Genomic DNA, 9599 nt, shown 5'->3' with positions numbered 1-9599 from the left:
TCTAAACTTGCATCCTGTAGGAGACCTTGCTGCTTAGATTGGCTTTTCCTTGGATGGTGGTATGTAGAGATGTTCATTGTGTGCTACTTCTGATAACAAGTCTCTAAACTTGCATGATGTGGGAGACCTTGCTGCTTCTATATTCTCTTGATGGCAAGGAACATGGATAAGATGTGCTTCCATTATTGACTGGTTGGGGCATATGAGCCCTCAAGTTATTTTAACAACTGCCTACTTGAATGATGAAAGAGATCTTTCTAGTTTCCTATGCATATGTTTGGAGTATATAACTGGATTGGTTGCTTGGATTTAATGCATGACATTCGATGATTAAGGTTATGCCCATGTGATATACAAGTGATGGAGTTTTGTGAAATTGATAGGATGGTTAACCTAAGAAACCGAACTATCAGGGATGGTAGTGCTAGCAGTCCCAGTCATGTTCTAAGTTGTTGGTTTCGTATGACATGTTTTTTGCATTTAATATGGAACTGTTTTAGCCTTGGCTTTTTAAATGGAACAATGTAACTAAATTTTGAAAACTCATTTCGTTTTGATGGTATGCTGTAATTTTTCTTCAGCTCTTCTTTGTGATATACATCCAAACTACCAAAGATTGTGAGAATACCGATATTGAAAGACCAAAGGCAATGAACAAAGTTAAAGTGAAGGTCCCATTAATAATAGGACACATCAAATTAAGAGAACCCATCCAGTAGAAAAGACTTAAAGTACACTATTCTTTCAAATTAAAAACGCTGGGTATAAAACGAAATGAGTTTTCAAATTAAAGAGCTCGTGTTTTGGGACATGAAGATCTGCAATCAATTTCAAAGCTTCTTCTCGTGTTCAAGCTTTTGCTCTTATTCAATCAGATTTTTGGATTGCTTCATCTTCTCCTCTCTAACATTGTTTTTTATTTGGGGCTTATGATTTGTAATTTAAACAGGTCGTGTTCACTTATTACCGCCACACAATATTCATTTTGAAAACGTATTTTAAAACATATTTGTATGTCTCTGTGTGACTCTAATGAAACGAGTTGGTTCCGTTTAAAAAGGAACCATTCCGTTTCGTCATTGTGGTCACTCTGATGAAACGGGTTGGTTCCGTTTAAAAAGGAATCATTCCGTTTCGTCTCTATGATGACTCTAATGAAACGGGTTTGTTCCGTTTAAAAAGGAACCATTCCGTTTCGTCTCTGTGATCACTCTAATGAAACGGGTTGGTTCTGTTTAAAAAGGAACCATTCCGTTTCATCTCTGTGATGACTCTAATAAAACGGGTTGGTTCCGTTTGAAAAGGAACCAACCCGTTTCGTCTCTGTGATCACTCTGATAAAACGGGTTGGTTCCGTTTAAAAAGGAACCAACCCATTTCATCTCTGTGATCACTCTGATGAAACGGGTTGGTTCCGTTTAAAAAGGAACCAACCCATTTCGTCTCTGTGGTGACTTTGATGAAACGGGTTGGTTCCGTTTAAAACGGAACCAACCCATTTCGTCTCTGTGGTGATGACTCTGATGAAACGGGTTGGTTCCATTTAAAAAGGAACCAACCCATTTCGTCTCTGTGATCACTCTGATGAAACGGGTTGGTTCCGTTTAAAAAGGAACCAACCCATTTCGTCTCTGTGATGACTCTGATGAAATGGGTTGGTTCCGTTTAAAAAGGAACCAACCCATTTCGTCTCTGTGATCACTCTGATGAAACGGGTTGGTTCCGTTTAAAAGACCACCGGCCCCCCGAAACGGGGCCTAAGGGACCCATCGTCGCATGTTAAACGGGTTGTACTTTTTATTACTGGTAACACGAAATTTGATACTTTGTGTTCACGGTGATGAAGAAGGGTTGGTTCCGTTTAAAATGGAAGCAACCCGTTTGGTTCTCCTGTGTTGACATACATGAAATGGGTTGGTTCCGTTTAAAAGGGAATCAACCTGTTTGGTCTTTGTGTTCACATATATGAAATGGGTTGGTTCCTTTTAAAAGGGAACCAGCCCGTTTGGTCTCTGTGTTCACACGCTGAAAAAGGTTGGTTCCCTTTAAAAGGGAACTTAAAGGGAACAGGCCCGTTTGGCCTCTGTGTTCACGTGACGAAACGGGTTGGTTCCCTTTTAAAGGGAACCGGCCCGTTTGGTCTCTGTGATCACATGCTTAAACGGTTTGGTTCCCTTTAAAAGGAAACCGGCCCGTTTGGCCTCTGTGTTCACATGACGAAACGGGTTGGTTCCCTTTAAAAGGGAACCAGCCCGTTTGGCCTCTGTGTTCACATGCTTAAACGGGTTGGTTCCCTTTAAAAGGGTACCGGCCCATTTGGCCTCTGTGTTCACATGACGAAACGGGTTGGTTCCCTTTTAAAGGGAACCGGCCCGTTTGGTCTCTGTGATCACATGCTTAAACGGTTTGGTTCCCTTTAAAAGGGAACCGGCCCGTTTGGCCTCTGTGTTCACATGACGAAACGGGTTGGTTCCCTTTAAAAGGGAACCGGCCCGTTTGGTCTCTGTGATCACATGCTTAAACGGTTTGGTTCCCTTTAGAAGGGAACCGGCCCGTTTGGCCTCTGTGTTCACATGACGAAAGGGGTTGGTACCCTTTAAAAGGGAACCGGCCCGTTTGGTCTCTGTGTTCACATGCTGAAAAGGGTTGGTACCCTTTAAAAGGGAACTAGCCCGTTTGGTCTCTGTGTTCACATGACGAAAGGGGTTGGTGCCATTTAAAAGGGAACCAGCCCGTTTGGTCTCTGGTTCACATAATGAAGGGGTCGGTTCCTTTTAAAAGGGAATCACCCCGTTTGGTCTCTGTGTTCACAGTGATGAAAGGGGTTGGTACCTTTTTAAAGGGAACCAGCCCGTTTGGTCTCTGTGTTCACATGACGAAAGGGGTTGGTGCCGTTTAAAAGGGAACCAGCCCGTTTGGTCTCTGTGTTCACATAATGAAAGGGGTTGGTTCCTTTTAAAAGGGAATCACCCTGTTTGGTCTCTGTGATCACATGACGAAAGGGGTTGGCCCCTAAAGGACCAGCCCGGTTGGTCTCGTGATCACATGCTTAAGCGGGTTGGTTCCCTTTAGAAGGGAACCAGCCCCGTTTGACCTCTGTGTTCACATGATGAAAGGGGTTGGTACCCTTTAAAAGGGAACAGCCCGTTTGGTCTCTGTGTTCACATGATGAAAAGGGTTGGTACCCTTTAAAAGGGAACCAGCCCGTTTGGTCTCTGTGTTCACATGACGAAAGGGGTTGGTGCCGTTTAAAAGGGAACCAGCCCGTTTGGTCTCTGTGTTCACATAATGAAAGGGGTTGGTTCATTTTAAAAGGGAATCACCTCGTTTGGTCTCTGTGTTCACAGTGATGAAATGGGTTGGTTTCTTTTAAAGGGTACCAACCCCTTTGGTCTCTGTGTTGACAGAGATGAAACGGATTGGTGCCGTTTAAAAGGGAACCAGCCCTTTGCTATCTGTGTTCACATGATGAAATGGCACTGAGACTTCCCAATATTGGTGAATTGTAATAACCACACAACATACCATTAATATGTTCCATCACACTGTTATAGTCACTGAAATTATAAATTGAAGATTTATAATAATGTTTAAAGCCTGTTGTATCACTAATAAAAGGGAATCAATAATTTAAAAAAAAACCATATTTTGGTTTCAATTATTTGTTTCATCACAGTCTAACTGTCATATAGACAATAGATATGAAAGATTATATAATTGATTTTGTACAATATCATATATTATAGGTGAAATTGTTTTGACAAGTACTTACAACCCTTGAAATACAATGTGATCAGTCTTTCACATAGATTCAGTACATTTTGTTAAAATAAAATTTCAGTAATACCCAACAACTTTACTCTTGTCCTCTTGTCTATGTTACAGTACTGACTTTGAACGTAGGGCGTTTATATTGTCCTCTACTATTGACATTGTCATACGACGTTGAAGCTCTAGAATGGACGTACGTTGCTGCTGCACTGCCACACATCTTGATCTACCCAAATAAAAGAATGTGGATGCCTTACACCATTTGGGCACCTATAAAATCTCCGACCTGAATTTTTTGTTGTGTTTGAAGTCAGCAGCAACATCCTCCCTTGCCCGGAGTGGGTTGCTCCATACTTGTAGATGACCCGTCTTCACAATAGCATCCACCCATTCCGGATAAATGATCACACAACTGCACCACATTCACAGGTCCACAAGCACATTAGTGAGTCAAATATGGAAATCTACAATTCTAACCCCTTTGTTAAGACAAAGTTTTATGATCAAGTATGTCAAAATAAAACAAAACAAATATGATCAAACAATACAAACTGCCAAAGATCATCAAAAGTCTTCAACCAATGCAAGTTGAGTTAATTGGGTCATTTCAAGCTGAAGTTGACTATAATCTTTTTCCTTCTCCACTAATTTATGTTTGATTGATGTCTTTGATCTCATTCTCCAACTTTCCAATTTTTTGCTCACTTTTTTTTCTTTCCAATCGCATCTCATTGTCTTTCTGAGTGAGGTGACGACTAGTAAGTGTAACTCCTACACTTGCACCACGATCCCGCCCCGGACGTTCCTTCCCAATGACTACCTCAAAAGCATTGTCTTGGGCCATCTGAGAAGTCAATCCAACGCTCAACCCATTCTTTCCATTAAGACCTTTGCAAACCCCATCTCAACTTATTCCCAAAACCCTAATCTCACTCGGACTTAAACCAACTGTCAAAATTATCCACAATTCTAACTAGTTACCCCCCATAGACTCCTAACAAAAACATTCAAATTTGGTTGAGTTCTAATCAGACAAACCCAAGAATTTCTACATCATTCTCTTTCTAGAAATCTAAAACCCTACCCGTAAATTCTTTGTCAAATCAATTGCATATATTTCACCCTCATTAAAACATTGTGAGACCTTCACTGTTATCCACTACACTGACATAAACCTTTCACTAAACCCCAGTCCAATAAAATCCTAACCCTAATATGACCAAATACTATTTTTTGTCCTAGTCAAGCCCACCTATTCATAGCAGATCTGGTCATTAACTTCTACTGGTCCCCTACCAATCTAGAACTACATCAGGTAGCAAGAGTGAAAGACATGTTATTGACTATACCAAAAAGTTCATATAGAAACTGAAGCTAGTCCAATAGGATAGGGTTCTATTCATTGACTATATTTTTCATTTTGCATATGAAAAGAAAACTGAGCAATAGGAATGAACAAGACACATGTTCACACCAAAAAAATTGATTAATGAACTTGATGGGTTGGAACCATCATACCTTGGATAACTTCTTTGAGCTCAGGATTTACCTTAAAAAACACATGTTGGATCTCAATTTTCAAACAAAGAAAAAGATAATACATTGAGAACTACATAGATGGCATCAACAACTCCATGGATCCTTGTCCTCCAACAGGGCTCTACCCAAGGTCATAATAGGTACAAGATCTAGACAACAAATGAACTTTGTCACAACTTTTCATATGGTCATATTTGGCCTGCCTCTTGCTCTCGTGGTTCCTTCGATCAGCGGCTTACAGGTTGAACCTGAACATAACATATGATTGCAGTTCCAAGGTATGGCATTATAAAAATTTGTGGACATGAGAGAAAGAAAGAAAATCTTCAGTCTTCAAACATTATTCAAGAAAAGAGATGCTGTCACTGCATTGACGAGTAAACTCTCCAAGAAGAAGAAACTAATGAGACAACTAGAACTAGTATACTCCATAAAAGTAAGGGGAAATTAATGAAACAACTGGAACGATTTTAAGCAAACACAACATGGAGTAATATTTAGAAATGAACTACAAGGCAAGTTTTCCTTCACATGATCAAATCACTTGTAGGACACATGGAAGTAATATATATGCTAGAGAAGCATGAACTACTGCATGCTACTACCACTTCCTATTATGATTTTTGCATCGCACACAGTTCATAACCCCCCACCCCCTTAAACAGATCAAGTAGTACAAATTGATCCCATAATTAACCTGATCTCAGTAAACTATTCTCATACAATATTGTCCTCATTAGTACTCTGCTCCAGCTCCTTATTCAGATTACCAATTTTCATGGAAAAGAGTGCAAGTTGAGGATTCCACCATACCCTGTGCAATTAAAGGGCCCATGAATGATCAAACCATCATATATTCATATAAGGTATCAGTATATTAGACAACTACATGTCTACAAGCAAACATTTCTGGCAACAAATCAGGTTTTAAAGCCGAAGAATTCCACCAGCTCATTTACAACATTAACCAAGCAATCCTTCACTTTCAATAGAAAATCTTCAATATGAAGTAACACAATATAATACACTGAGAAAATGCACAAGACATCTCATGGGAAAGCCCAATTGTCATGCATCGTAAGTTTCATTCTGACTTACAGCATTAGGAATGTGTCTTATCTAATTCACACTATGTTAACAAAAATCTTCAGTATCTCATAAATTTTGAGTGCCGCCACCTCCGCCATCCTACACTTTATCACTAGGATAAGGCTTTACGAATGCATTCAGCATCAACATATTTTGGGTGGCCACCTTCAAAGAACATTGTGCTGACCAACCAAAAGCATTTATAGAATAACATGATTCCAAGAGCATGGGAATAAAGAACAAAAAGGTACATTGAATCAGAAACTTGAAAAGAAAAAGGAGAGAGCCCTGACCTATCATACCTTGTGAAATTGCTGGAACTATAACCCTTTAAGGTCACCTTAGGTGTATCCCTTTCATTAGCAGTCTTCTTCTCAAATGGATATCCCTCTCTCTCTCTCTCTCTCTCTTTTCTTTTTATGACAGCTGTTGGTTTTGTGTTAATTCGATATGGAACGGATCTCGGTTCATGGATATTAGGTTCGGTCCAACTCGGGTTCAACTCCAGTTCTTTTTACTTCAGTGGAGGAATTCCACATGCTTATTTGACTGACCAACATTCAACCTTGTCACCTGGTGCAATCCCAACGATTGAAGCACAAGTAGCACCAAGTTTCAGGCAAGACAGGATCCAAATCCATCATTCCACAAGGAAAAGAGAAAACATTGAGAGGGACACTTGAAGATTGTAACTACAGGAAAGATTTATATATAGAAATCTTTGATATAAACACAAGTATGACTGTATGAAGTCAATTTATTTTTGAAACTTACATGTCCTTTCTGTTACCTTAATGGACCATAACATCTTATTCACCAGTATGAACTCATCATTTATTTCTATAACCTGGTGAATGAGCGAGGACCACAACAAAGTCTGTTTTAATAGAGAATCAATGAGGAATAGAACCCCATCCACCACCCCCTGGAGTTAAAATTTTAAGAAGCTCCCCTGCCTGTACCTCAATTGTGTTCTTACCTCCAAGGTAAACTTGTCGTTTATCTTTTGTAATCAGGTAGTTAATCCCTTTAGCCCCATTTTTACCAGCATTCATACCTCTTGGTGTATGAACACGCCTCTCCAAAAGCACACTTACCATCACGGGACGGCGGAACTCAATCTCCCTCACAAGTCCATTTCCACCTCTATGAAGACCAGCACCTCCACTGTTCTCTCTTATCCCAAATTTATGCAAGAAAACAGGGTATCTCTGCTCAAGGATCTTCGGATCAGTCATACGGGTATTGGTCATATGACACTTGGACACCACTTGGTTCCATCCCAAGTAGGCCCCTGCACCACTCCCACCTCCAATTGTTTCATAATAACCAAAACTATTATCCCCAAAAGTGAGATTATTAGTACAACCACGAGAGCAAGCACAGGGCACGGAAAGGCAGTGAGTACTACATCGGTAACTCTTTCACATGTTAGAACATTACCTCCTACTACGAAGCTTTATCACCGGGAGAAAGGAAAGAACCTCTTGGAATGTATATTTTAACTGGAGCCAGGACAACCTTGATTCGGAGGAATATCAACGTTGACCGGACAACGTACACAATAAATGATGACTGCAGCTGTATGCATCGCTTCCGGTGCATTCCAATTCCCATACACTTCGGGCTAGTCCCCATGAAATCAAACAAACCCTCACCCTTCTCGGTATTGATAGTAAGCTTTAAGTGTATAACAGAACCATCATCCATATAATCTTCTTCTTCAATGGTGATGAGAATCTGCTCCTTCAAAATTATATGAAGGACTTGCAATTCTGGTGTAGATTGATTTGAGCATTTCTCTCACAGACTTCTTTCGCATTAGTCCGTACATGGGTCATGTAAGCTTTGAACTGTTTCCAAACCATACTTGCTCAATTAGCTCTTTAATAAGAGTAATTCCTCTCGGGTTTGCAGCCATTTGGGAACTATGGCTAGGCGTCGTGAGGTTTAAAGTTTTCAGATTTCCGGGTTTAACGATGGAATTGGGGCTGGGTTTGGATTAAATTCTAGGAGAGCGGGAAAGGGTTACGCTCACTTGAAAATCAGCCAAAAGCGACAGACAAAATTTAATATCTGAAAATTGGGCCTTCCCAAGAGGCACTTGTAAGATCCAAATCCAGGGTTTCTACATTGTGATTGTCACTTGGATCAAGTGAAGGAGTCAAAAATAGGAACTATGGTTTGAAACACCTACCACCCAATCTCCTCTTGGTTTGTGAATTGCCGGGGAACAAGCCTTTGGGGCTTCAAACACCAGCACTAAAGCTATCTCGAACATGACTATGAGACACTAGACAACACCTTCTTACAGAGAAGAAGGCAGCAGCCACACAATTGCACGATGAAAATTCAAATTAATCGGTTCATCTATTAATGGGATATAAATAGGCTTTAATCAGCCTAAATGAAATATCGTTTCTCACTGGAATGGAACTAACTAAATTAAAAACTAACAAAACTAAACAAAAAATCACTTCAAAACCCTACACTTAAATTGACCTAACTAATCCTACTTAAGTCATGTGACTTCTAAGTGGTGACATGACCTTCAAAAAAAATTAAACTAATTAAGAAACCTATTTTTGTACCCGGCTTGTGTACCATGTTATAGGCCCAATAAGTTGGCCAATTACAATGTAAACCTTGGAACGAAGGCCCAACCCATACACATGTCAACCCTAGTTGATTCCAAGAAGAAAAAAAATACCCCTTTAAGGTGGCTGAATCACCTAGCTACAATATATCGAAAGGTTAGATAACCTAGGTGCCATTTACCCCATAGCAGATACTCTAGTTTACCAAACTCTAGCTGTTGTGATTGATACTCTAGCTTTTGGCATTAATCAATAACAAATTATAACAGTCCTAACAAACGACCTTCAACTACTTTGATCACCAAGAGCCTTGATAATATGACTTCAAGACTTAATCTAGGTGATGTTAGCTGTCAGGCATCAATTGGTGACCAGTTTAGACTTAATTTAATCCCCCCCCCCCAATCACAGCAACGAATGCTTAATTTAATGCAGTAAAAAAATTTTAAAAAATAAAATAAATAAGAGAAGCAGAATAAATAAATAAACCTTGAGAATTCCTCATTTCAAGTTCAGATTCGATTGTAAGCAATCCAAATTTCTACTTCAAAACCTCCAAATCCCTAAAACTACCCTCCCTTTTCTTGTTTTCCTTTTTGAAAT

At 39.8% G+C, this 9599-nt stretch overlaps 1 pseudogene; it reads right to left on the bottom strand.

Moving 5' to 3' along the window:
* Nucleotides 1-7292: 7292 nt before the first annotated feature.
* LOC149024332 (5-oxoprolinase 1 pseudogene) lies at nucleotides 7293-8109 on the bottom strand (annotated as a pseudogene).
* Between the last annotated feature and the right edge of the window lie 1490 nt (nucleotides 8110-9599).

The sequence above is a fragment of the Hakea prostrata genome, chromosome 2 (assembly GCF_041222555.1).
Source record: "Hakea prostrata isolate BN-2017 chromosome 2, UWA_Hpros_2, whole genome shotgun sequence".
NCBI lineage: Eukaryota > Viridiplantae > Streptophyta > Magnoliopsida > Proteales > Proteaceae > Hakea > Hakea prostrata.
The sequence above is the reverse complement of the archived record's forward strand: the minus strand, read 5'-3'. Positions and strand labels throughout refer to the sequence as shown.